This window comes from Lolium perenne, chromosome 6, assembly GCF_019359855.2.
Source record: "Lolium perenne isolate Kyuss_39 chromosome 6, Kyuss_2.0, whole genome shotgun sequence".
In the NCBI taxonomy this organism is placed as follows: Eukaryota; Viridiplantae; Streptophyta; class Magnoliopsida; order Poales; family Poaceae; genus Lolium; species Lolium perenne.
Genome location: NC_067249.2, coordinates 244,408,556 through 244,415,158, shown reverse-complemented (window position 1 = coordinate 244,415,158; position 6,603 = coordinate 244,408,556). Strand labels below are relative to the sequence as shown.

The 6,603-nt window shown below is 40.0% G+C and overlaps 1 long non-coding RNA gene across 2 annotated transcripts; it reads right to left on the bottom strand.

The window, feature by feature from the left end:
• Nucleotides 1–279: 279 nt before the first annotated feature.
• Nucleotides 280–4,022, bottom strand: LOC127305644 (uncharacterized). 2 transcript variants are annotated; one of them, XR_007854049.2, is made up of 6 exons: nt 3,614–4,022; nt 3,429–3,525; nt 3,187–3,263; nt 2,228–2,303; nt 1,949–2,061; nt 280–348 (listed from the first exon to the last, which is right to left on the bottom strand). It is a non-coding gene; the product is annotated as an uncharacterized lncRNA (long non-coding RNA). The 2 variants fall into 2 exon arrangements; XR_007854051.2 differs by lacking the exon at nt 2,228–2,303 and having other exon boundaries at nt 3,614–4,000.
• Between the last annotated feature and the right edge of the window lie 2,581 nt (nt 4,023–6,603).

Genomic DNA, 6,603 nt, shown 5'->3' with positions numbered 1-6,603 from the left:
TGGCTCTGATACCAGCTCTGTGGGGACCCCGGACTAGCTGTCCGAAATACCCTGTTATGTATACAATTCACGATCCCATGATCAGTGCGTCGTGAACACATAACCGAACTGATATCAAATTACACCATCCATTACAAAGCGGAATAAGAAAAATTACAATAAGGTCTCATGACCAATATATACATAATAGCCTCGAAGGGCCTAACTAAACATCAGAGTAGCATCATCACTTCAACAGCGCGGAGCCCAAGTCATCTGCCATAACCCTACAGCAAATCGATCGGGAAGACGTTCCTAGCTCGCATAGACGTCGCCAGCTCCTTCTTCATCTGTAGAGTTCCTCCAAGTCTGGCCAAGTAAATAGCCAGGGACAAAGCCGTGAGTACATTTGAATTGTACTCGCAAAACCATCAAGAAGGTGATAACAATTCTAACTAAAGAAGACAAGAGAGGAAGAATAGTTTCTCTTGTGGATATAGCATGTAGAAGAGAAGAGATGTTTTTGGTGGAGATAGCATCCCAACTTCTCGATTGAAGGGGACACTTCAAGAATTAATCTAAGACATCTCTATATCTCTATTGAAGAAAATACTTCAAAAGAGGGACTACAACATAAAACACTAGGGAGGGGGTAACCCAATTTGTTTCCTTTCCGACCATCTCCATATGGTCAACCAAACCATTCACGTACCCTTCCGGTACTCCGAAAACAAGTTCCTTTCTTTCATTTTCCAAACAATTTTTGTAAACCAAAAACTCATCAGGCTAAGCAACAGCCATTCCAACCGTCCATGACCGCGGACGCGGCTATTCGAATAGATTTGACTCTGCAGAGTTTGCACACTTTCCCCACAAGATCCGCGAGTTCATCATGTGGGCATCATCCCCGCATATCAACTATGCCATGACAAAAACTCGGACATAGCCTTTCGCCTATTCGTCTTAGCACGGGATCCTACCCTATGGAGTATGTACCTCCCCGGCACCGTGGCAGCGCACCTCACCTTGAGCGTGGCTCCACCGCCAAGCCAGGAGACCCATAGTGTCTTCCGGACGGGTCAGCCCCGAAGGCCTCCCGTTATACTATTGTCTCCACCAACGACAATCCGGATTCAGGGGTAACCTTACCCTTATATAGTTGTGCGGTGTCCCATGTTAAGAAGAACAAACTACGAGCTAAGCCCCGTCCCACTCCAGGGTAATGTGGTTGCGCGGGTTAATTGTCACGGGTGAATACTTAGGCGCCAAAGTTTTCGAAAACAAGATTTTCTTTCCAACCATCTTTGCCAAGATCCTTTCCTTTCATAAACACACACTTGGGTAAGTCCAACTCACCCAAGGTTTTCAAAAATTCTTTTCAGCAAGGTATTTTTCCAAGGGGGTTCCCAACCTATAGTTTTATGAAGGAACTAAGAGTCACAATGACATGATGCTAGCCATCATACCACTAAGGAGATGATTATTGCGGTGTCAAAAGGGGGTCATACGTGCTTGGGGTAAGCATGTATATGATCAACATAAGTTGGAAGATTCAACAAGGTTCATGATGTTAATCACCATACCTCTAAGAAGATGATAATATAGATGGTCAAGGGGGCATACATGCTCAGGGTGTGCATGCATAAGATCAACAAGGGGTTCAACATACTCGAGAGTAAGTATGCGAGAACATCAACAAGGGGTTCAAGAAGGGTGTCAAGAGGTCGACACACACAAGATAAGTGGGCATACCCATCACATTTAGAGGGTACACCAAGATCATGGTGTTGACAACCACCATTTACAAAAAGGGGTTTGTCGGCGAGGTGCCAAAGAGAGTAAACATGCTCACGGTAAGCATGCTCCGACAACAAAAGTAGAAATCACACAAGATAGATCGAGAGACAATAATAATAACAAAGTAACCACCATATGAGATTCAATATTCAGAGATCAAGAGATGGCTTGCCTTGGCTTATTTGTCCCTGTACTTTTTCAACTCCATCAATATAAGAATTCCAACAATATAAATAATCTTTTCATCCGATTCCACTTCTTCTTCTTCTCCGGAATTGTTCGCATCTATCGCCGGAAAATATAAAAGGAACACAATCAATCACATTGCATCAACAAGACAACATTCAACAATCAACAACTAACCATGCAGCCAAGGTATAACATACTAAGGACCTATAGATACCACAAAACAACTTTAAGAGTTTTAATTTAGAAAACCCCATTTATTTACCTAGTAAAGGTATGAGTGCATCACAACTTAGCAATTGCCTCTCTCGGTTATCAACATGGTATAAACCAAACATCCCCTGGTAGATAACATCATAAAGAGGACAAAAGCCTTAGTTTGACATCAAATACATTCACAAAACATTTTCAAACATTTTTGGAAAAGTAGAAATCAGTTTTCCCAATTTAATTTGCTCACTTAACACTATACAAAAATAGGGAGCAAACCATATGCCACATCATTACAAAACTTAAGCAAAACAAAAGAGCTAATGTTAGGTTGCAGAGGTCTTGTTTTGCAAGCATAAAACAAAGGTTGCCCATCTCTACTAAAAAGAGTTGGTCAAGGGTTTTAAATAAACCAAAAAGTTTTGCTTCAACAATGCATGTCACACATAATCATGACTAACAGCAACAAATATGTATAAACAGAGACTAATAATATTTTTCCTATATAGCCAGTACTAATACAAGACTAACCCAATTGGAATCACCCAAAAATACTAAACCTACAATTTTAGGAATTTCTTTGAATCTGACTGTACAGAAAACAAGATCTGTAAGCCATAAATCGTAGAAAAATCCTAAAAATATGAGGCCACTTGCATTTGAAAGATAATTAAACAGAGCTGCACACACAATTGGATTTGGGTTCAAATTGTTTCTGAAACTCTCACAAATGGATTTACAAGTTTACTGCATGTCTGTACCATTTGCTTTCTCTCTGGGTTTACACAACAGATAAAAGTTTGAAACTTGTTGGAGAAGATTAAGGAAACAGTCAGTAATCCTACAGAATTGGAGTCACTCAATTAGGTTCAAAAATGGATTTTTGGTGATTTAAAAGCTAAGAGCTATGTCTGCAGAACACACAGAACAAGTTTAATTCACCAATAATCGTACACAACTCATAAAAATATGAGGTCAGCTGCATCTGGAAGGTATTGAATAGGTGGTTCTTACCCAATTGGTTTCATTCAAAAATTCGTCTCCAGGCTCCTGGTTTAATTCGACAAAGTCAGATCTGACCAGATCTTGATCTGTGAACCATTTCAATTTCAGGAGGTCATTCGAAGTGAAACCAACGCCAAAATGAAGGTACGGGAGAGGGCTTTCACCCACAGTTGAGTTTGCTCAAAAAGGTTTTGTAAAACGGAAGAAATCTAACAAACAGTGATTCTGCATGTTTGGAGAACTTTATTTACCATGCAAAATCCGTAACGAATTTGAGGATGAGACCAACGCCAAATTGTAGATCTTTTCAATACCTATCTGCGGAACTTTGAATCACTGGATTTGGATCTGCACACGAGATTTGGCGGATTTTACAAGTTCGTACCAGAATCTGAAACAGCAAGATACAGAAATTACTGCAAGATTTTGGACGAACTTTGGTCAAGAGCTTCAGATCTGAGGATTGCTCAACCTTCTCCATGCTTGGACCAACATGCACCTGCATCAAGATCCAATCTTAGCAATGGAGGAAGAAGAAGAGGAGAGGAAACCAGCTAGGGTTGGGGGAGAAGAGAGTGAGAGGAATGCTCTCATGGGGAGGAGGAGCTTGAGAGAGAAGGAGAGCTGCGGTTTGGTGTGATCCCATGGCCATGGCCGGCCATGGAGCCTTGGGGGAGCTTCAGCTCGTGGGGAAGAGGTAGGAGAGGAGTGTGGGGGAGTGGAGGAAGGAGTGGAGAGTGTAGAAAATGAGCAAATGGGGAGGAGGTGGCCGGCCAAGCTCTATTTATAGAGGGAGAGGGTTGGCTGCCTCCTCTTTGATTGGTGGAGGTGGGTGGCTGCCCATTTAATTGTTGGGTTAGGTGGGAGTTAAGACTTGTAAGAGGAGGAAGTGAGTAGGGAGGGCTGGCCGAAAATCTGGCCATGGTCGGCTCCTTCTTGACAATCACAAGTGGACAAGCAAAGTGCAATGCCACTTCATGAATGTCGACCAAGATTGAGTGTTGGAAGGGTTAGCTAAAGATGGTTTGATGATGTATTAAAATTTGGGAGAGAGGTGATAATAAACATTGGTGCCTATGTTGAAGAATAAAGTACTTTGATCAAATTGTCAATTTGACCAAGAGATGATGGTGGTGATGGAAAAGAATAGAGGAGTGGGATAGGTATGATGAAATATAAGTTGCTCTTCAATTGGGAGTGATTTGGGAGTATCAAATGATCATCCATTTGATCAAGGATTGGAGGATGGAGGGGATACAATGTGGTAGATCAGAGATGTGCATAAGATGTGCGAGAGTTGCCATTTGAAAAAGGATTCATTTGAAAAGTATTTAAAATACCTCGATTGTCTAGGGACAATTGGGAATGAACTCAAGTGGAATGAAATTTGAAAATGTTGAGAGGAAACTAGTTGGGACATAGGGGTTCAACATATTCTACTTACTTTCTCAAGTGAAGTAGAGTTTTCTCAAATTTAAAGTAGACAAGAAATGGTATAGGTACCATAAACAAGTCTTTTGTTAAAAAGAAGGAAATATAGAAAATAATGTTTTTAGGAATCAGTACTAGGTAAAAATGGGATGAGAAAACAAAACCCATTTCAGTTCCTTGTTTTCCTTGAAGAAATATCTTGAAAAGATTTTGTAGAATTAGAAGTAGTTTTGTGATCAAAACTAGAGAAGGAAAATCAATAGGATTTTTGGGAGAGAAAACTAATTTAGGGAGAAGTGTTCTCAAGGGTAGATGGTGGCTACAAAATGTACCCATCATTCTACTCTTGGTTTTGTGAAGATTAAACTTGAATAAACACAAGAGGTAAAATTGAAGGAAGTGATCTAGTGTTGAATTATTGAATAGGGTACACGATCAAGTTGAAGATATGAGCTGCAAGGATTGACTAGGATATGCAAAACGTGGAGGTTGAAGGGGGTGTTGCATAGATGAGATCCATGCATTGAAGTCAACAATAACAGTTGTGAGTGCTTAAAGATCAATTGCCAAAGTCTGGACATTTTAAGCCTATCAACACAGATGGTCGACATGGCCTCAAAACCAACAAGGATGAGTGGGTATAAGAGAGGGATGTAGCTAGGGGTAGATGATCCCAAGTTTTGAATTAAGTATGATTGAGCTATCTTGTACCACAAAGAGGAAGATCATGATGGCACACTCATGTTATCATCAGAAGAAGAGCTTGATGTAGTAAGAAGGAAAACAATTCTTCCTAAGCCACACATGTGTTTTATTTGGTGAGTTGCTGGTTTAACCACTAGAGGTGTTGTTCTTTGAGGTGGCTCAAGACAAAACTCAACAAGCAATCAAGACAATACATCTACCAACAAATCAAGGCAATTCATCACAACAAACAGAACAAGGCAATTCATCTAATTAATCTTTTAGAAAAAAAAAATTGTTCCCCCTAATTTTTGCAATAAGGACAATTAATCAAGGTTGCAAAAGTTGGGGTGTTACAAGCTCCCCCATCCGTAGTGGCACAAAGGGCTTTGTCAATTTTAGGCCTATAATAATACTTCTTTGGTTTAGGCACTTTAGAGACATACATAAACTTTTGCTCCTTACCCACATAAGCTTTCTCCTTATATTTAAGAGAAGAAAATGTTGAACCCAAGGTTCCCATAGCTTTTTCAAGTTCGTCAATCCTATTGCTTTGATCGTCGTGGACAACACAAGTTCCTAGGACACTAATTCTTTCATCAATTCCTCCTAAAGATTTATCAAGTTCATCAGTTTTATCAAGTAACATTTCCAATTTAGCTTCAATACTTGGAAACATTTTCTCTAAGGCTTCCAATTTTTTCATAACATCTTCAAGAGAGATTTCAGTTTTAACTTCATCAATAGGGGGTATTCCAAATAGACTCTCAATAATGCAGCTAGCTTCTAATGCAGGAGTACTTAGCAAGTTACCTTTCGCGAGACTATCAAGAACATACCTATTCCAGCTAGAGATACCAACATAAAAATTCCTGAGTAAGATAGTGGTGGAGTGTTTCTTGGTGCACCTATTATGGGTATCACTAATTCTATACCAAGCATCTCTTAAACATTCTCCCCCCCGTTGCTCAAACGTACGAACTTCAACTTCAGGATTACTCATTTTAGCAGTAGTAAATAAAGCAAACTAGATTAAGTAAATGCAAGTAACTAATTTTTTTGTGTTTTTGATATAGTAAACAAGATAGCAAATAAAGTAAAACTAGCAACTAATTTTTTTTGTATTTTGATTTAGTGCAGCAAACAAAGTAGTAAATAAAACTAATCAAGACAAAAACAAAGTAAAGAGATTGGGAAGTGGAGACTCCCCTTGCAGCGTGTCTTGATCTCCCCGGCAACGGCGCCAGAAAAAGAGCTTGATACGCGTACAGCACGCGTCCGTTGGGAACCCCAAGAGGAAGGTGTGATGCG